Below are 442 nucleotides of genomic sequence, written 5' to 3'. Positions count from 1 at the left end.
TCCAGCCTGTGTTCCCCGTGTCCTGGCAGTGGCTGCCAGCCCGGGCAGGGTCCTGGGGCGCAGCTGTCCCCACGCATGGGCCAAAAGTGCCCTCAGTCCCTCCTCAGCCTGCCCTGAGTAGGGGCACACCCGGTGTGGAAGGCCGGACTCTACGGGCTTCAGGGGCCACAGCGAGTGGGGGTGGTGGTGGTCGGTGGACCCAGGGACTCCAGAACCCTCACGTCTGGCCCGGGATGCCCTGCCTGCCTCAGGATGTGCCTGAGCTCAGCTGGGTGTGGTCACTGTGGGTCCTCCTGAGCAGCTTGCCCCAGGCATGTCACCGTGGCCGGAGACCTGGGGGGCTGGAGTGAAGCTCACAGGCCTCTGTGCTCTGACCGTGTCGGACCCCACCAGCCCTGCCCCGCAGCCCCCACACCAGATCCCAGGGGGCCCCCAGCCCCAT

Source organism: Tupaia chinensis, unplaced genomic scaffold (assembly GCF_000334495.1).
Source record: "Tupaia chinensis unplaced genomic scaffold, TupChi_1.0 Scaffold000178_1, whole genome shotgun sequence".
NCBI lineage: Eukaryota > Metazoa > Chordata > Mammalia > Scandentia > Tupaiidae > Tupaia > Tupaia belangeri.
Note: the sequence above shows the minus strand (reverse complement) of the source record.